Source organism: Protopterus annectens, chromosome 16.part0 (genome assembly GCF_019279795.1).
Source record: "Protopterus annectens isolate FY-2018-M chromosome 16.part0, PAN1.0, whole genome shotgun sequence".
Classification (NCBI taxonomy): domain Eukaryota; kingdom Metazoa; phylum Chordata; order Ceratodontiformes; family Protopteridae; genus Protopterus; species Protopterus annectens.
The window spans coordinates 436,602,101-436,623,321 of record NC_056750.1 but is presented as its reverse complement, the minus strand read 5'-3'; the positions used below and the strand labels follow the sequence as shown (position 1 = coordinate 436,623,321).

At 38.4% G+C, this 21,221-nt stretch overlaps 1 protein-coding gene across 1 annotated transcript in view; it reads right to left on the bottom strand.

Moving 5' to 3' along the window:
* The window catches only part of LOC122790606 (kinesin-like protein KIF14), a 1,004,205-nt gene that overhangs the window by 142,882 nt on the left and 840,102 nt on the right, over nucleotides 1-21,221 (bottom strand). The gene's annotated exons all lie outside the window — the stretch shown is intronic.

Here is a 21,221-nt window from a genome sequence, read left to right as displayed (position 1 = left end):
CTTCCTGAATCAAACCATACCATCTACTCAGAGGCGATCTCTGCTTAACATACAAGGCCATGTCAAACCCAGAGTTGTTGGACATGCTACACTTAAAGAAATCCCAATCCCTCAGAGCTACACGCTCCAGGGATCTAAACCTTGTCATCACAATAAACAAAACATGCTGGAGGGATAGGTTCCTGACCCAGAGACTCCCCAGACTCTGGAATAGATTGCCCATACATGTCAAGCAGAGTGCCTCTTTGGACCTCTTCAAGAGGAACCTTGACGTTTGGATGGGAGAAAGGAAATTCACCCCAGGGATCAAGTCAGTCACCCTGCTAGACAGGGGTCCAGGAAAGTAAATAATGTGGGAAGAAATAGCCAGGGAATTGTTATGGCTAGGCTTGTATAGGCCCTAGGGCTGATAGCCTAGTACCAACCTATGAACCTATAAAAGTAAAACTTAGAATATGCAATTTCTGTCCAACACCTCAGCAGCCTTCTCATGTGCAAATATTCTTCATTTTAAGCCTTCTGCTGTTCAAGTTATAAAACCTTTCTATCAATATACCAGTCCTACACCAAACCTTGTAGTGTCAAACTATTTCCTGTTTCTGTGTATTGCCTATTTTAGTTTTCCAGGACAGTTAAGATATTGCCAATCTATTTGCCTTGGCTTACTATTTGGCTTACTCCTCTATTAAACTATCCTGTCAACTATCTACATATGTCTGATGGTGGAACTTCCATCAGACAAAATACTATTAACAGTTTCTGAAGGGTATTATACATTTAAGACAGCTATCTAGTGACTCCAGATTAGGATCTAAACCTTTCAGCCAACCAATTTGGCTGAATTTTTCTCTTGGAAGATGTTCCCAGTGTGTATTGCCTCTGTCAAAGAATTTTGAGTTATAAGCACTGTTCACTATAAACAAATGTTGTAGGCACATTCCTACACCCGGCATATAAATGGCATAGGGCTCCATATGACAGTTCAGATTGCTGACTATAGGAAATCAATGCCCGTGCACACCCAGTACCCTTTGAAGTATTTGCCATTAGTGATTCCTTTTGTTTTCACAAATTTTATTCTATTCTTAATGCACCGTTTGTGTTGGTATATATAAGTTTGGAGAAGGATGGGTGAGGAGACATTTCCTTTTTCAGACAATTTGCCATGACTTGCTTCTTCAGGGAATTAGAGAAGCTGTCAGTAAGAAATCCTTTTTCTAGCCCATCCTAACTTGGGTTCAAAGGTTATTACTATGCATTTCTTCTGGTCCATTGCTTGTAATCTAGTCGTGCTGACACCTGTTACATGCTACCCTCTTTCATAAGGAACTCTGGGGCAGCTTTGCCTAGTTTGCACCTGAAGAGGGTGAGGGAGCTATACTAATATGCAAGAGGGGTCTACTCCTTATGAATGGAATATTTTAACTGAAGAATTTGTTTTGTCAGGTTCTATGTGTGTTACAAGTGAAGGTTGAAGGGTCTTTGTGCAAGTATTAATGTTCTTCTAGTTTTGAGAATATGGAGGAGGTTGCACAGGATTGAGTCAATGGAGACCATGTATTCTGGAATGATATTCCCCCTTAGGAGCCTGACAGTACAAGGAGAGAGTTTTAATACATAATGTGCTCTTAATGGATTACAGGTCCTTTAACTTCTTAGTGAGGGACTGTTGGGATCTCTCAAGTTGAATCCAGTGTCTTGACAGGTACATGCTGAAGGGAGCATTGTATTCAGTAATGTGCCTAATGTGGGTAAACTAGACATGTGCAATAACCTTGAACTTAAATGTATCACTTTATATACCTTTGATAATCAACTGAATTAGATAAGATACTGTAGATACCATGAATACATGATGATTGATAGAAAACACTGTGTACAAGTATGCCCAGGTCTAAGATAACAGTATCAGTTTTGAGAGGTACCATGTATGGAACAGTAGTAGAAGCCATGTAGTTGAAGCAGTGTGTGTCTTTGGAGTAGTAGTATGGTTGCTCAGGTCTTCAGTAGGACACTATACTCCTTTTTTTGCATTTAGATTAGTATCGCTGTCTAGACAGCGGTTATTTAAATGTGTTACTCTTACTTAAACTTAAAACTCCCATGGGGAGTTTATAATGGCACCTGTTTTGTAATCATCCACAGATGTGGTCACCCAAAGACCTTTTGACATCTGAGAAAATATTAAAAAAATAGTACAGGCCAGAGAATGAAGTCCTGTGGGATACCACTGGTAACAGGCCTTTTTAGATGACAATTATTCCCCCTATTTTAACTTGCTAGGTTTTGTCTGTGAGCCAAATTCCAATGCACCAGATAAGGCCAGGATTTACATTTACTTTGACTAACTTGCTTAAAGTGTCCAAGTGTGGAATGCTGTCAAAGATCTTAGCAAGCTCAAGGCATGTCATGTGTACAGATTTGCCTCTGTCCAAGGCCTCAGGGATTTCTTCAAAGCCAGCCAAATTAAACAGGCAAAACTTTGCAGGATCAAAACTGATTTGTCAAGGGAATGCAGGCTCCCAATTTATGAATTTATGAGGTCATTAATAATGCATTCAGGCAGGTGCTTTCAGATAGGACTTGTTGCTAGCTTTTCTGGTCACTGGTGCCATGCCTCGATCTGCCACCACCTCCCACACTAAGCATTTCAGTTCTTAAAAAAATATATATCTTTCCTTTTAAACTGTAGCAAACAGCTTGCAACATTTGTAGAAAGCAGCTACTACAGTTTATGCCACACAGCAAGCTGAAGTGCTTCAGTTCTAAAATATTCATTTTTAACATGTAGCAAAGCAAGCAAGCTGCTAGTTTATGACAAACGCAGAGTGCTTAAGCTAAAGTAAATTGGCTTTAGAGAAAACTATGAAGACAGTATTGCTTGGGTGGGGCTGGGCTGAAATGGCATAAAGCACTACATGATGATCATACATAACCACCACAGATGTGGACCCCCCCCCAGTTCAGGGTCTGAACAAGTGATTAGCACTGAACCCTGGAAAAGGGGTTATGCTGTCATAGCAACAGAGCCTTGTTTCCCCAACAATTCAGATATCATTTATTTTCTAATACAAGGAGAATTTCTGAGGAAAACAGTTTTACTGAGGCTTCTACCATTGAGCAGCACTGCATTTATACTTATGGTTTGCTAGATCAGTAGATGAAGCAGGTCTACTTTGACTACAAAAGGTACTATGCGGTAGCGAAAATCTTTGCCAATATACAAAAGTTGTGAGAAGATACAAGCCATCTCTGACAAAACAGTGAACAGCCATCTTTCTCCAGGCTGACGCATACTGGACCCCCTTTAAAATGGCACCAATTGCTGAGTCAACAGTTAAAGACGGTCATTGTTTATTTATACTGAGGCATTATTCTCAAAGAATATTGCTTAAGACTAGTTGCATACTAGCCTTGGATGCCTACTCAGAGCTCAAGCATGCCTCTCTTCATATATTCCAGGGATCTGCATTCCAAGTGATTCATACTCTCGTGAACCACCACCTTGTTGGTAGATGTATTTGTGGTGAAGTGACTTGATTGCCTAATCATCTACCTTATCCTGGCTTCTGAGAGTCATCCCACCTATCTTATCCTGGCTCCTGAGCATTTTCTCACCTATCCTATCGTGGTTCCTGAGAATTATTTCACTATCGCCCTTTGTTAAGCCTAGCTAGTGAATTACTTTGTAGTCGCTTGTAATTATATTTTTTTATAAGGCCTTGGAGATTATGTTGGGCTGGCATGTGTGTGTTTTGGCTTGACCATGATGCCTTAAAGGCACAGTTGGACCAATATGGGTGGGTGGCTTCTCTGGTTAGTGCTTGTGATAAGTGGTGACAAAGATGTAGTGTGTGAGGTATGATCTATGCAGCTGAGGATTAAAGGGAGGTTTGGGGAAAAAATTAAAATATCTCATCACAAGAAGTCTCAAGGTACCTAGTGCTAACAGACTGACAACAAATGGTGAAGTAGACTGTAGGACCACAATCAGAGAATAAGGTCAGTAGAATGTGGTCAGATCTGTAACAAACCAACTAAAGGATATCACTAAGTCAAGCATGTACCTCAGCAGGGGATAGAAGTACTGGACTCATACAAAATGAACTACAGTCTCAACCCCAAAAAATGTCTTATTTTGCTCTGTTTAGTTAAGAGCGGGGGCTTGCAGTACAGATACAAGTGGAAGAAAAGCTTAGCTAGTGGAGAGGCTTGCAGCGAAAAGCAGAACTTAGCTAATCAGTAGTGCCGAGATGGTAGAGGAAAACATCTACCACAAATTAGAAAGTGTGGTCACTGCATGGTAGTAGTAAAGGTGGATGCTAAAGCTATTGCCACACCATGTCAAGGGACTTGCTACTGAGGTGTACACACTGAAGCAGTGGAGCAGTACACTCTGTTACTATGGAGTACACTGCCCTGCTGCTGAATTAGGAGTAGCTCTGAGCAGCACAGCCAACTAGACCCACATAGAAATGCAGGTCCCAGCAACTTAAAACCAACAAAACTTTCAACCAAATATTTAGTGGCCTGTGATTCTCCAGGGGATCAGGATTTCAACCAGGACACAACCTAATAACCTCTCACAAAGCAACCAGTGGTAAAAGCATTTAGCTTCTTATAATTTAGAAAACAGAAAGCATTAAAAATAAAGAGTGAAAACAAATGTAGTAGCTTAACAGAAAATAGCCAAGTTTCTTCTTCTGGCAACACAACTCATGGTGCCAGCTGCCAGTACAAGAAAATGTTACTTTCCTAGAGGTTACCAAAATCCAATAGTCAATTTCTATTTAAATAAATCTTTTTATCTAAGTAATTTCGATACTCTTCAAGAGATCAGCAATTCTGCTGCACAGCGCTTAGAAGTTAAGCAGAGCAAAGATGCTCAAGTCCCAGAAATTTAAAGCCAAAGGTAACAACCAATCAGCAGCAACCTGTAAATATTCACCATGTTAACCGCTGCACTAGCCTTAGCTATATGGGGTTCTGTATCATGCAAAGGATGCAACAGCCAGACAGCTTCAGGTCACCATACATTTAACCAAACTAAGGCAACTTGAGCTGAACTGAATACTGGACAAATCTGGACACAGAGCCCTTCAGAGCTTTATTGCTGACAAAAGAATACTCTGGTCTAAGGCTTTTAAGGACAGTCAGCTTGTGCTGTTCCTTTGCTGGGCAGACAAGTTCCCTTTGGGGGGAAACCTTCCATTTAAGTATTTTTGTTGATTATTAACACTTTCCTCTTAAAGAAAGAGATTTTATAGCTAGGAGTTTGTGTATTAACAGACGGCCATGAGACTGTATTGTACTTTTTAAATGAGTGTGCTCTTTTTTCCAGTCTAAAAGTTGTTTAAAGTATTTAAAAACCTTTTTCTGTGGAGAAATAGTGTTTTACTTTGGGAGGTGCTGAAAAGTTTAAGTGCTTTTTATTGTGTTTGGAAAAAGCGACTTTTAAAGACTAATTCTTTGCATACTTTTGCTGTTGATTTACTTAGGAAAGAGGCAAAATTTTTGACTTGACCATAGAACAGCTGGTTGTCTTTCAGCCACTAAAAAAAAAGCAAGCAGCCTTTGCCACTACAGCAGGCTAGCAATTTGCCTCAGCCATAGGTGGGTGACTTTGCTGTGACCACGCGTACCCTCAGACCACTCATCTTTTATCCTGAATCCCTCTGGTATAGCACCTACAGCCACTATGGACTGGGGATTCGCAATGTCCTCTGCGGCTGTTGGGGTCCCCTCAGTGAGCAAGGAAGAGCCACTCTTGTTGGTCCTGGGAGAGCAAACAGGGAGGGGTTTTCTGTTTTGTCAGAAAGTTGAGCTCATCCCTGTGGAAGCTACTGCTGCCATGTATAACAGTGTTGGCCCCATTTTTGTATGTCAAAAAGAAATGACAAAAAAAGATATCTACTCATCCTCAAATTTCCTTGGACAGGTGTTTACTGGGTCTGGCCCAGGTCTTTATTCAGGCTTTTGAATCTTATTACTTTCTTGTAAAAGAACTAAAAGAAAAACCCTGCCAAGTTAGAGTTTTCACTGTGTGATACCTTAAACCTGCTGTAATGGAGGCCACATGGGATATACGCAAATGACTCCTTAAGGACCATCAAGTGTTTCACTTACATGGCTTCTGAATGTCCATGACTTTCTTTTCAATTCTTTATGGTTACGTTCAGGCCAATAAAGCCAAACCCCACTATCTGTGGACATGCACATTTTGGCCTTATTGACCTTGACATTCAGAAACCATGTAGCTGAAACACTCAATGTCATTAAGGTGTCATTTGCATATATCCCATGGGCCTCCACTACAGGCTATCACACAATAAACACTCAATTTCTACTGAATGGTTTGCCTGCATGCCCTTTTTACCCTTTGATCTGGACGTTTGTTGGGATATTTTAACCTTTATGGGCATCAGATGGGTTTAAACACCCTGCATTTCTGAAGAACAGCCAAACTATCCAGGTATACTGTGCTGATGAGGTTGATAAAAAGGCAGAAACATGCATGTCCACAGCTAGCTGGGTTTGACTTTATGTCTGTAACCATAAAGATATAAAAAATGAAAAAGTCATTGACATTTAGAAGGCATGCAACTAAAACATGATGTCCTTAAGGGATCATTTGCATATATCCCATGGGCTTCCATTACAGTAGTTTTAAGGTATCACACAGTGAAAACTCAAGCTTGGCAGGGTTCTTCTTGCAGTTTTTACTGAATGGTTTTGTCTGTAGGTCCTTCTTGCCCTTTGGTTTGGATTTCTGGAAAAAATACTTCCTTTCTTGATGTAGTTCAATATTCTGAATCTGGACAGGAAGATTAAGGAGCAGATACAGGTTTTCACCTCATTCTGATTCATCCAGACCAGAAGAGAGCTCATTTTCTGATTCTCCCTTTGGGAGTCCTCTCAGAGGCTATTTCCATAACATTCCAGTGTTTTCAGAGAGTACACTGAGATTTCTCAGTTCCTCAGTAAATTTTATCAACTGTTACAGAAGGAATTTCCTTAATCTCCACAATTTCTTTCAGTTATGTCAGCTTTGGAAGATCTGAATCTCTGGCTGTTTTTTTCTGACAGCCAGCCTGCCATCCATAAAAAAGCAGGTAGAATATATAAAAGTTCCCCAGTCCTAAGTTTTTATATGGTCTTCCAAAACCTGACCCAGCTAGCTTTAGTTATCCAGCTGCTGCATAACAGTTAATTCCTATCCTACTCTTTCTGAAAAGGATAAGAAGATTATTGATGGGTAGCAGAAAATAGTGTATGCTTTTACAACTTTGATTTTCAGAACTCTGAATTGTCAGGCTCACATGTTAATGTTAATTCTAAGTATGAGAATGCTTGGTCTGCAGTTTCTTTTTGTGAGGAAACATCTGTTTTAAATTTAGTTCCTTCTATTACAATAGTCACTATTCTCTGTTTACAGTGTGTGTGTATATGACTGGGCTGATAATTCTTCCAGGGCTATGGCCTCTGGAAATGTTTTGAGGTGGTTTTCTTGGCTGCATTCTCAAACTCCCAAGATGATGTGAATGAGATTTTACTCTCTTTTGGAAAAAGATTCACTTTTTGGTTCCTTTGCACCAGAAGTGATCAAAACGAGTGAAGAAAGGAGTAAGTTAAATCAGAGAATCTCAAGATTTTCTCCATTCCTTTTTCAAATTTATAAGGAATTCTCTAACCCCTCATTCAAATTTGGCATAATGGCACAGGGTGTTCAAAAAAGAATTCAGGAGCACCCAAAACCAAGGACAGTCCAACTAGTCAGTTTATCTATTTAAGGAGCTTTGATCCCCCTTCTACCCTGGCAGTCCCTTTTCCCCTCCAAAAAGTCTTAATCTACATTTTTCTCTTTGCAACAGATAGTTTCAGACAAATGGGTTCTAAAGATCATTCATCATCAAGGTTAGAGGACAGTGACAGCTGTTCGCTAGATGGCAATTCCTCATCCACCTCACCAGACTTATTTCCACCTGTCCTTCACTACACAGTTCCAGAAAGTGACAAAACTAGTCCCCTTTCTTCCCAAGTTAGGAAAAGTTTTTGATCAAGGATTCTTTAAGTGCATAAAAGAATACACATGGAGACCAGTTCTGGATCTTTCTGCTTAGAACCGTTTGTGATAATGCCCAGCTTTAAGATGATGTCACTTCAAAAATAGGTTACCTCTTCCTCATTCAAGTTTCTTGGTAACTCTACATTTAGAAGATGTTCATCTCTTTTTATCTAGACTTTGAGCATTCTTAAGGTTTTTATTTCAGGATCACTATCAGTTCTCTGCTTTACCCTTTAGACTATCCACTGCACTAAGAATGTTCACTAAGTGTCTAGATCCAGTTATAGCTAAGGGCAGGCTACAGGTCATCAATTTTCTTTAACAAAAGTAGATGACTATCACCACAAAGTCTCTTCAAAAGTGTCAAGATTCCCTCACTTGGGTGACAGATATCTTACACTAGCTGGTATTCCAAGAAAACATTCAAAAGTCATTTATGACTCCTTCTCAAACAACTATGCTCAGTTCCTGTGGTGTTAGCTGGACACCTCAGATCACAATGCTTTTTTTTTTTATTTTCCATGGGTGGAAAAATAGATCTAGATCAATTTTTCCCACCCAGACTTTGGTCACTATGATGCAGTACCTCAGGAATTTGAGTTTCCTGACATCTATGACACTCCCGATAACACTGGCAAAACTTCACATGAGAAAAATGCAATGGTACATGAAACCTCTTTGGTTCCAGCATTAACATCCCTTGTCTTGTCAAATCCCAGTGCTGGAATTTAACAATAAAAAAAAAATACCCGAAGGAGACTGCAAATATCCCTAAATTCTGGTCTCCCCTTATCCCTTCCTGATCCAACTCTCTGAATCATCTCTGATCTCCATTGCCTCTTCAAGTTGTTTCAGACAATACCACAGTGACATGGTACATCTTCTAGTAGGGGGGATTAGGTCATACCCCCTTTGCAGATTAGCTACGCAAGCTTGGGATACAGCTTCACAGTACAATCTCATTTTACAGGTATCCTTCTTTCCATCAGAGCAGCATTATGTACCAAAACAAGCTGAACAGGACAGGGCATACCCTCACGTATGAAACCTAGAACAGAGGTTTTCCAAGATTTGATTCATCTGTGGGGAGCTCCTCTAGTAAAGCCATTTGTCTCATCTCTAATCAGCTGGCAGGCTTCTGCTGCAAGACTGCATGCTAAAAGACCTGGAAGACGGATATATTTATTTTTCATCAACAAGAATGTTCCTGTATTCTTTTCCACCTTTCCACTCATATCCAGAGTACATCTGAAGATTCAGATGGAAGTCTTTGAGGTGACTCTCATTCCAGCTCAGGCAACAGTGGTTCTCTCTTATTTTGGAAATTACCAGGGGCAAATACTACAATCTTCCTTACAGAATGGATCTACTCTCACAATATCAGGGGTATGTTATACAACCCAAATTAACCTCACCTGACTGCCAAGGTGACAGGGTCTTATTTTAGTCACCTGTTTACTGAGGACGTTTAACAGGTACTAAGGGAGGCAAGAAAGCTTGTTACTAAAAAAAATCCTACATTAGCAAATGGAAAAGATTTTCTAGTTGGTGCCAACACAACCAGCACCTAATTCAGGACTAGTTCTCTGTTTTTTACAAATATTTGTGTGGGCAACTTTCCTATGGCCTTTTTTACTCCTCTATCAAGGTTCATTTAGTGGCCATTTCAGAATGCCTGCATGTGGATCCTACTCTTTCAAGGCTTTCTCTTGCCAAATTTTTAAAGGATGTTTCTTAAGAGCCCTCTAAGAAAATCATCGACGTCTTCTTCAGATCTTCATTTGGTGTTAGAGAAGCTACCCTGCTCAATTTTAGTGAGCTAGCACCTGACTGACTAGAAGCTAACAGGGAAAACAGTTCTATGGATTGCTCCAGCCCCTGCAAGGAGCATCTGATTTGCAAGCTCTTAATGAGGAGTCAACCCTACCTCATTTTCCAGAGACAGGGTTTCTTTGAGAAATAAACTCCGATACCTCAAGTCGTACCAGAGCTTACTTTAAGCCAAACTATCAATTCCCCCATTTTCCTCACTGATCTTAAAAACTAAGAAAGGATACTCCATACCTTAGATATCAAATGACAACTCTTACTATCTTGACACAACTAAATCTTTCAGATCTTTAAATCCGCTGTTCCTGTCTTGGTAAGGGACAACCTGTGTCAATACAGTTTCCAAATGGTTCTCTAAGGTTATTACCTTTTTCTATACTCACCACAATATTCTTCCAGGTAGGGTCAAGGTCCACTCTACCAGTGCCTTGGCTTTTTCACCTGTGACTTTTTGGAAAGTGTTGGATTCTAGATATATTCTAGAAGCTGCAACTTGATCTTCTGTACATATTTTTACAAAGCACTACAAAAACCCAATTCTTTCTCTAGGTCTAGATCTGGCTTCCAAGGATCATTCTCTAGGGGCTCCTGGACTCTTCCCCCTCTCAAATGTAGTAACCTATGGTAGTCCACCCATAATGCTAAAGCTACTGCAGCAGAGATCAAAATGATGAACATAGTACAGTCATTTAAATCAACTTACTATAGCAATCACACCCTGGCGTAAATGCACCAAATAAGGGGGATGGAGTGAGGGAACATCTGAACATCTATTGCTATAGTACAGTCATTTAAGTCAACTTACTATAGCAATAGATGTTCCCTCACTCCATCCCCCTTATTTGGTTCATTTATTCCAGGGTGTGATTGCTTATTTTTGTTCTTCCTCACATTGTTTTTTTCAGGACTCAGCCTCTCTATCTCAGTTGGCTGGAAAGCACCAAGGGTTCAGAGCCTAAGCTTGTCTTAGTCAGCTCAGCTCACACTGCATGACCATTTGGGCATGTGGAAGGTGCCCTGAAGCTTGGAAGCTGGCCAGCTGTTTTATGCATGGCAGGATATAACCTCATACAGCTAAGGCTACTGTAGCAGTGAGCATCCAGAATCTACTGTTATGGAAAAAGTCCACCACGAACAGACCAAATAAACCAAAAAAATGGAGAAGACTTCAGAGCACAAAACTGCAATTAACTACAACACCAAATTTATTAAATTCAAAAGGTTAAGTGCTTTTTTCCAACAATATACAGGACTTCATCAGAACAAAGACCATACTCAAACAATTGAATTAAATATCTCTTAAACCTCTCCTCCTAATCTTTAACCAATTAAAAAGTAATTATCTTAAACATACAGAGCCAAGTCAATACCTGCTAAAATAGTCCCTCCTTTTCCCTAGATAATATCAATGCGCACACACTTTTAAAACAAAATATATTAAACGCTAACAAAAAATAATGTAGCGCTACATTATTAAAAAAATACTATAAACATATTTAAATGTACCTAAAATATATCCTAATAAATTAGGAGTATGAAACATCCTGTTGTGGATTTATTAGATTACTTATGAGGATGGATTTAGGGACTATTTAATTCAAGTGTTTGAGTATGGTCTTTGTTCTGATGATGTTCGTGGTGGACTTTTACTGTATTTCTATGGAGGGAGAAGCTAGAGCTGATGCTGTAACTGCACTTCTGCAGGAGTTATACGATAAGGTTTTAGGTTCTATGGGAAACCTTACATTAATTAATGAACTTTCCCAAAGGTTACAGAGTGTTTTTTTTTTCACAGCCTGCAAGTAATCCCTCTATTGGAATACATAATTTAAGTCTGCCAACTCAGGTTTCACAGGATATTTAAAAGACTGTTCTGCACTGTGAGTTGGTTAAGTTGTTTAATAGGCTTGGATGTGAATTATTAGAGCTACTTATTAGAGACTATGATAAACAAATTAACATTTTAATGAAAGACATTAGTTTATTAGATAACATTTGTAAGGATTTGTTTTTTTGAATCAAAATTGGTGAATATAATGCGTTATTGACTAAAACTGAAGATGAGATTTATGAACTTAAAAATAAAAAAAGTTAAAAAACTTTTTAAGGATAAGATGGAGTATGAAAAGGGGAGACTTACCCCCCCCTCCTGTTGTGAAAGTTTAGGTAACCCCCAGGGCCATTTTAAAGAAAATACAAGAATATTAATGTTGTTATGGAGGATAATGAAATTGTCACACGGGGGGGGGCATTTAGAATAAGGGGGTCCCAGAGAATAAGGGACTGAATGGAGGGAAACTCATTGAGCAGGCAAGAAGTGAATTAGTGGCACTTGAATCTCTCTCGTGGGAGAGGGAGGGGGAATCCCTGCAAAGCTCACCAATAGTAGAATATCATGTTATAGCTAATGATTTTGAGGATTATCTAATTTATAACTATAGTAGTGTAGAAGTTAATGCTAGGTGGGCTAAGTTGCTTGAAAAGGGTTTTACTTTTGTTTCATCAAGGAAAAGTAGAATTTACAATGTAATATTGCAGCTGAAACTCTACACAAGGAAATTAAATTGTGTGTTTTACTATAAGGAAAATGCTGGTGGACTGTATGAAAATTAGAAAAATATTAAGAGGCATATTTAACCTCCCCTCACCACATGGTTTTGAGAAATTTTGTGAAATGGATATAAAGAATTATTTTAATAGTTCTAACAGTCTGATGTTGGAGGACAACTTAAGTCAAGGAGAAAGGGTGTTGTTAAAGGACATTTGTCAGAATAAGCAGCTTAGAGTGATGAAGCCTGATAAAGGAGGAGGTTTGGTAGTTATGGACCCTAAGGATTATGTTGACAAAACGTTAAACCTTTTATATTCAGACGCATTTAAAGAAACATCTATAAACCAGATTAACATAGCTTATCGAAATATTGATTTGGTGTTGGAGGATATGTTATTAAATAATCAGATAACTGTAGAAGAGTTTAATTTTATGTCCATAACCCAAAAAAAACACAATGTTTGGAATTCCTAAGGTGCACAAGAATCTGGTGGACCAGCCTATGCACCTAATTGTTGACGTGAAAGCTTTAAAAACCTTTAGTTTAGTCAAATATATAGATTTTCACACTAAAAACATGTTTGTAACAAATCCTTGCCACCCAAGGGATTCTTGGGATTTTTTGTCAAGAGTCTCCAATGAGTTATTTCAGGAAGATACCTATTTGTGACAATTGATGTTCAGGATTTATATTCTATTATTCCTCATGACACAGGCTTAGAACGGTTTTATGATTATCTTAGTCAAAATATATCCATGTCAGGAAAGAATAGACATCTTGAGACTATTTATGGGCTTGGTTTTTAAAAATAATTTGACGTTTGAAAACCAGCTTTTTAGGGAAAAGAGAAGAGTGGCTTATGGGGGCATCATGTGCCCCCATGTTTGCTAATGCAGTTCTTTCCTTTTGGGAGGCTAATTTTGTTTTAACTAGTGAATACAGAAATAGATGGCTTTTGTAGGGCATTAACTAGATTTGATTTTCTTTTGGAAGGATTCAACTGATAGATTAAAACAATGTTTTCATTATCTACACATTACAACAGATTTTCTTACATTTACTATGGAAGCTCATTTAGAATTGGTAAACTTTTTGGATATTACTTTGAGAAAAAAATATGAAGCAAGAAGTTTTGCATCTAATATTTACTGGAAACCTACATATTCAAATTCTTTGCTTCATTTTGAGAGTATGCATCCCTTACACCAAAAGAGAAGTTTGGTGAAGGGGCATTGTGCAAGACTAGCCCTTATGATATCCACTGAAATGGATTTTGAATACAAGATGAGGAAACTGAAAGAATCATTCCCTTACCTGAACTTATACCGTAAATTTTCAGGATATTAAATGTACTGTGGAAAGGAATTGGAAGGTGTAAGGGATATATAAAAAAATATATGGACACTGTAGGAGTTAATCCAGTAATTGTACATAAAAGGACCTTAGTTTTAAAACAATTTTGGAAGGAATGGGTTATAAATGAATACGAAGGAAGGATGCACAAATACAGAAATTGTCCCCAGTGTAAATATATTTTTGAGGGTTCTACTTGTTACATAGATGGGTTTGGAGAAATTAAACTGCATTGAAGGTTCCACTGTAATAGCAAAGGGGTGGTTTATGTGCCCTTATGTGAGTTATGCAAGGCATTTTATATTGGGAAGACCAAACTAGGTTTAAGAAAAAGGATCTAGCAGCATTCATATCTTAAGAAAAAAGAGTAAAAATGCGTTATTTAAGCACCTTAAAGAGAACCCCAAACATAGGTTCAAGTTTATTGTTATTGACCAGGTTGATTTAGGTCAACGGGGAGGACCATGTGAAGATTATCTAGAGTTTCCTGAATTTAGATGGCAGGTGAGGACGAATGCAAAAGTATAACCTGGTCTCAATGAAAATACATCAATTAGCAGTATACTGAAACTGAAGGCTGCTTACTTTTTTCTTGACATTTATTATATTTTGTTTTTCTGCTTATTCAATGATAGTTTTTTTTATAGAGAAAATGTATTCGGATATATTTTAACTACATTTAAATCTTTATATTGTGTTTTTTAATAATATAGTGCTAAGTTATTTTTATTAGCATTTAATATATGTTGTCTTAAAAGTGTGTGGACATTGATATCTAGGGAAAAGGACAGACTATTTTAGTAGGCATTGACTTGGCTCTGTATGTTTAAGATGATTACTTTTTAATTGGTTAAAGATTAATTATGAGGAGGGATTTAGGGCATATTTAATTCAAGTGTTAGAGTATGGTCTTTGTTCTGATGAAGTCCTGTATACTGGTGGACAAAAGCACTTAACCTTTTAAATTTAATAAATTTGGTACTACTGTTATCGTAAGTTTACTTACATAATTGCACTTTGTTCATTGCATTAGAATTTTGCCCAAGACACAGCTGAGTAATAGCAGTTAACTTTTCACAATTCAAGACTGGAACAGCAAAAGAAAAAAAAAACTGTGTTCTGCTAAACTATTGTACTGGGATTCGTTAAGTTTCTTCCTCTCACAAAGAATTTCATATGGGACAGTCACCAGTACAGCAAAGCACCATATTCCTGGATGTTATCAAAATCCAATAATTAAATGTACAGGTAGGATTGAAATAAATCTTTATGTAAATAAGTCAGTTCCTTGTTGGACAAGAGACTGTTAGTTTTTTTTTTTTTTTTTACTCCAGAAACTGAATCTCAGCATGAGATCTGTTTTTGTATTTCTAATAAAGCATAGCCAAGTGGAGTACAGATACACAAGTCTCAACAATTTAAAACAAACAAAACTCATTCATTTGGCAGCTGCCTGTAACTCTCCTACTAAAATCTATACCAATGCGCTACATGAAACAAATTATGTTTACATTCTGAAAAAATTATGAATTTCCATCTATTATGGTCCAACAGTAACATGGTCTAATGTTTTATTAGAAGAGTTTTTCATAGTTTTCTTTATGCATACTCAATGCAAGTATGTTTTCTGCTATAATATTGTGCACCAATTCTTAAGATGTTATTTTCTGAATATCCACTGGGAAATCATTCAACATTACTAAATTTTCTGCTAGCACTAAGATACATTGCCCTATCTGCATACCTCTGTATCCAAACCATCCATAAACAGCAGTATACTATGCATTTGCTGTCTTGTTTTGAACATTTACAATAATTTTTGCTGTTTAGATCCCAAGCTTTGGCAGAAATGAATCCTTTTAGATCAGTCTATAATCATGGCTAAACTACGTAAAAAAAAGTGGCCCTGGTGTGTAAGATTTGTACATTCTTCAACTGAGAAATTCTGTGTAAGAACACATCTTTCCCCTTTACACATAGTGGCCTTTAAATTCACTCCAACTAGAACACTTTGTTTTTCTAGCAAGAAAAGTAAGAGGATTTAAATATTGGGACAAGAAATGCAGCTGATAACAAGCTGAAAGAGACCAAAAAAACAGAAGAGAAAAATTCAACAATCACTCTTCTCATTAAAACATCTTTTTACAGGGTATGGGAGCCTCCTGCACCCTCTGATCTTATATATGCCAACTCTGAGATTGCCATACCTCAGGGATAAGGGAACATTCCAAGAAATGGGCTTAGTATATTCAAGTCATTCTTCCAGCCATTTTGTCTTTATGTTTCAGGACTCACTGGAGCTGGTCCTGACATTTCAAATGGTTAAAGGGGGAAAAATCTTGTACTGCTTGGGTATATAGAACATCCTGAGGTACTGTATGCAAATGAAAGAGCATTCGACAGACTGATTACAAGTTTCCTTCATGAAGCAGAAACAAGACCATCCATTAATGAAACAGAACCTTTCAAATGCATAGCTAATTACCCACAGCTGCAAAAAACTTCTTCCACAAACATTTCTGTTGAAAGCATTTTTGAGGCCGACACATGGTCACCCATTCATGTATCCTTAAAGCATTACAAACTAGATATTCAGTGCAGAATTAGCACAGGCTTTCTTACTGCAGCACAGGAGGAGATTGCTATCAACTAGTCACCCTTGCAAACCCTATGAACTACATTGCACTCTCACATTTCCTAACACGAATCCTGCAGCCATACTTTTTACAAAGTACATTACATGGGCAGACATGTACAGTCTACTCAGCTGTATACATTTCTGTAACTGCATGGGGTACCAGAATGCCAATTTCTGTATTAATTATACAGTACCACAGCAGTCACTCACAAAGTTTCTACTCAGATGTAAAACACTGCAGCCATTCAGTGGACCATTCTTGTGCCTGAACAGCAATGTTAGGTGATAAGGGTGGTGTGACAGAGACAGAACTGCCTGCTCGAAGATATGCTTCCACCCATCCAAGCTTAATTATGGTAAATTTCAGGAGTTCATTGGCAACCCAAAGGAAGAATGGTTCTTTTTATGAAAGGATGCTGTGTTGCTGCCTACTTATAAAAAGTGAGGTGTTCCTTTTCTCCTCTTGTTCCACTGATGTCAGAGTTATACTTGACTTTGAGGATACTGTTAAAGCAGCCTAATTTCCTTTAATACTGCAAAATTTGCTCTGAGTCTGCCAAAATATTTCTAAATTTTGCAAATTGTTTCTCTATTTACAGAAGTTTGTGAGCTTATTTTCAAGGATTTCCGAGTTCTGTCTTTTGCTGTAAAGCATTTGTTACTGCACTTGAGCTCAAAACCAGTTCATTTTACATTGAGAGTTTTATTCTGTACTCTAGTGAGAGGGCTGGATTCAACTCATCCAAGTTGGGAACTGCTAGTGAAAGGCTTGTGTATATCTGATTGTCCTGAGGGCATAACTATGTACAAGTCTTTCATCCTGCTGGTATAAATGCCTCAATCTTGCACAATGCCAAACATGGTTACCTCTGCCTTGTATATAAGCAAACCTCTCCAGTTTAAAATACTCTATAGGAAATTCTTTCCATGGTCTCCCACTGTTCATAGCTGTTTGGAAAGCTGCCAGTTTGCACAGAGGGCAGCACCACTGCAGGTCATCTAAAAGTATACTACTAAACACTCACTCAGACTTAAGTGACTCTCCACTACTACTTCCCATCTAAGGATCAGGTATAATGGATAAGCAATTCACTGTCACCATTTCTGGCCTGAAGAATATGGGCAGCCTAAGGCAGTGTAGTAACCGCCTCATGTTCAATGACAAACATTTAATTTTAGAACACAGTGTGAGAGAGATGTAAATGTACAATGTCATGCCAGGCAAACGTCTCAATCAGCATTAGGCACCTGTGAAATCCACAACTGCAGGGAGCCCCCAATTATCTCCCCATGAACAAAGGCTCCCATCCAGCAGCTGTGGGTTACTCTCTCTACTCTGTTACTTCCTCAGCATGGCACCTCGTGGACATCCGATCGGGTCTTTTACATCATCGTGCAATTGCAAACTATTTTCCTTTTTTTTGTAATTCATCTGCAAGCTGCACTCAATCATGTCTGCTTCAGTGAAGCAAGGGATTTGATTGGCTACAGCAGCCAGGGAACCAAGTCGTCATTTTTTTAAACCAAGTGCTTCCTGTATCAACTGCCTTTAAAAAGACATGTGTGGCTTATAAGGATGACTTTTTTTTTTTTTTAAGAGGAGTTTTCCTTTTGGCATAGTGGTGGCAGATCGAGCAAGATTTGGGTTGAGGACAGCAAACGGATAAACGGCAGACAGGGAGGTGATAGAACAAGTCCACACAAAAAAGTAATGCAAAGAGGATAGGGGGTGAACTGCTGTGGTTGTGCCAGTTTTATTTTACTTTTGTATAGAGTTCTTGTGCTAAGAGGATGGGGGGGGGGCTGTGGTTGTACCAGTTTTATTTTACTTTTGTGTAGAGTTCTCCTGCTAAGAGGATTGGGGGGTGAGGGGCTGTGGTTGTACCAATTTAATTTTACTTTTGTGTAGAGTTCTTGTGCCAAGAGGATTGGGGGAAGCTGTGGTTGTACTATTTAATTTATTCATTTGTTTACTTGATAGTCTGACTGGGATAGAACCCATTTTCAGAGGAGGCCCAGGGAGAAAAGCTCCATATGGTAACATTTGTGAAGACTACATAGCAATTGTTTATCCAAAGATAAATTATTTGTTACTTTTTATTTATCTTAGTACTCAGGTGGTAGAAAAATGCAAATAAGTATGGTTTATCTGTTTTTACAAGAGACAATATAAGGGAATGAGAGCTATAATATATATTTAATTTTGACTGCCAGTTGGTTAGAGAAAAGTGTACGAGTTAGCTACTGGGGGCAAGATGTAGAGTAGGCTCATTATTTTTATAGATAGTATCTATGCTGTATATGTAATGAGGTGGACAGAGAGGACAAGAGAGGGGCAGGGGTAATGAAAAGGAGGGGAGATAGATGATGGGACAGAGAGAAGAAAAGGATATTACAGAGTTTGCTAGACCAGGGATAGGTGGGCAATATTATGAGGCAATGTCCAAGTGATGATTTTTTAGGAGTATGGGGTAAGTGGTAAAGATTAGCTTATTTTAACCTGGATTGGGACATGAGCCATTGCATTGTAGAGTCGTCAGCATACTGGATTGTGGATGCTAGGAAGATGGCGGTAATGAGGTTGTTAGTAAATCCACCAAACTGAAGTAGACCAAGGTTGGAGCCTTGTGGAAATCAATGTGACTTGGAGTAGAGGATATAGCCATTTTACTGCCTGTTTACGACCTTTTAGGCAGCTTTGGGACCATTTGAGGGATAGAGGGCTAAGATCAAGGTTGCTAAGAGTAGCTTGTAGTTTGAAACAGACTGTATATCAAAGGCCTTTGACAAGTCTAGAAAGACAGATGATCCTATTTTACCTACATTTCTAAATTGATGGTGTTGGTACAACTGAGTAGGGCACTGTGGTACTGAGAGGCCTGAAGCAATGTTGGGATTTGGCAAGTAAATTATTGGTTGTGAGATACGAGTGGGGAGAGAACTGCTATGAGCCTACAATTTGTAAGTTCTGTCAAGTTTTCACGTTTGCGCAAAGGTATAATGCGTGATATTTTCTAGATGATTGGGACATATTGCTCAGTAACTGATCTTTTGAGTATTTAGACAGGTTAAGAAATGGCTTTAGCTGATATTTTTTAGAAATTCCACTGGTAGATTATCAGCTGCATTTGTGGCAAGTATGAGTTTTTTTTTTTAAGAGTTCAACGGTCTTTGTGGAGATGGGCTGGAATGAAAATGTTAAGCTAGTATTGTTAGGTGGGATGTTGGTTGATGTTAGGTGGTTTGTTTTTGGTTAGTGCTAGAATTCTTTCACTGAAATATCAGTGTTCTGCAATGGTAGCTGTGCTTTTGAGTACATTAGGAAGGGGGGGGGGTTGAGGTTTTGCCACAAGGAAAGATATTGTCCAGAATTTTTGTGGATTTCTTTGGTGTTTCCATTGCAAGTTTTTGTAATAACTGTCTTGGTTGATTTGGTACTTTGTTCATTATTTGTTGGTAGGCTATTTTACTTTTGTCCAGAATTCTTGTGCTAAGAGGGTTGGGGTGGGGGGTGAGAGTTGTGGTAGTACCACTGTTCTACATTTGTCCAGAATTGTGCTGCTAATAGACTGAGAAAGGGAGGCTTGTTTGTAATGTCCAGATGTAGTATTGGGTTTAGGGGGGTAATCTAGGGAGATGATTGCACTACTTGTTTTGTACAGAATTCTTATGCTAGGAGGACTGGGGGTGTGGGGATTCAGTCTTGCATAAGTATTTTCATTAACTTATTTTTGTCTATAATTGTGCTGAAAAATTGGTGGGGGGATAGTGGCTGTGAGAATGCTACAGAAGGTACAGATGTTTTAATGTGTACAGACACAAACCCTGTTAGGCCAGTATTTGTGTACATCAACAATGTTTCAACTATCCCACTATCCCTGATGCTACAACTTCATTCTGTAATTCTTTCCTTTGTCCAGAATTCTGCTGAGAGGTTAGTAGGGGGCTTAACAGCTGTGAGAATGTGGCAGAATGTATAGATGCATCTACATTAATGCAAACCCTGTTATGCTAATATTGTGCATACCAGTAATGTTTATAACTATCCCTGATTCTACAACTTTGTTCTGACAATTTTCTTTGCTTTGTATGTAGTTGTGTTGAGAGGTTGGCAGCGTGGTTAGGGGCTGTGAGAATGTTGCACACTGCTCAAGCGTTTGCCTTGTATTTCTTGTTAAACTCAAGTCATGCAATGTATAAGCACGCTAAATGATACGCCTTTGTCTTTTTTCATTACTTCAAGAATTGTGCAGGGATATTAGGGGTTAGGTGCTGTGAGCATTCCACAGAATGTTAAATCCAAAAAAAGTGCCAAGGTCCGCTTTTAGGTGATCCAAACAACTTTATTTCACAGAATTAAAAAAAGTCACGCTGCTTAGTAAACTCAATAGCAGCTATATTACCAACAGGATAAACGCTCTTACACACACTTTGAGAAACCTGCGTTTTCGTCATAAAGACTTCATCAGACAAAATAAAAAACTTCAACACCCGTTTAAATACATAAATAAACTAATTGAAAGCTCTTTCATTGGCCATATTTCATTTCAAACACACCTATCCAAAGAATGTTCCACAGAATGTACTGATGTCTTAATGCATCGTAATGCACAACTGCATGTTTGCCTGGTATCTTCAATCTGTTCATCAAAATTTTGGGTTCATGCAATGCATGTTACTGCAAAGTATTCTTATCATTTTTAATTCATCAGTAAATTGTTTAAAATACCTAATGTTGGAAGGGTGGTTAACAGCTGTAAGAATGCTGCAGAAGGTATAGATG